We start from the raw sequence: 476 nt of genomic DNA, 5'->3' as shown, positions 1-476 counted from the left end.
TTGGGGGAATGTATATATATATATATATATATATATATATATATATATATATATATATATCTGTAACAGATGGCAACAATTTATTAGGTTGCTGTCCCTTTAAGAACATATTTGCATGTGTATTTGACTATTTAAGTATAGTACGCTTGTGCTTCGGCTGTGTGTCCGTCAGCACCAGCACTACATTGAGCTCTTTTGCACTGTTTACTGTGATTAATAACACTTTAAAGTCAGTAACTTTAAGTAGTACTGCGAAGTAAAAAAAAATTAACACTTTAAAAAATCATTTTTTGAAATTTGTAAATCGATGTAAATATGCAGACGATAGAATCACGTGATTCATGTGAAACGATTTTATTCCCCACCCATACTTAAAGGGGTCATATGATGCGATTTAAATTTTTCCTTTCTCTTTGGAGTGTTACAAGCTCTTGGTGCATAAAGAAGATCTGTAAAGTTGCAAAGACTAAAGTCTC

The sequence above is a fragment of the Sinocyclocheilus grahami genome, unplaced genomic scaffold (assembly GCF_001515645.1).
Source record: "Sinocyclocheilus grahami isolate Dianchi unplaced genomic scaffold, SAMN03320097.WGS_v1.1 scaffold2012.1, whole genome shotgun sequence".
NCBI lineage: Eukaryota > Metazoa > Chordata > Actinopteri > Cypriniformes > Cyprinidae > Sinocyclocheilus > Sinocyclocheilus grahami.
The sequence above is the reverse complement of the archived record's forward strand: the minus strand, read 5'-3'. Positions refer to the sequence as shown.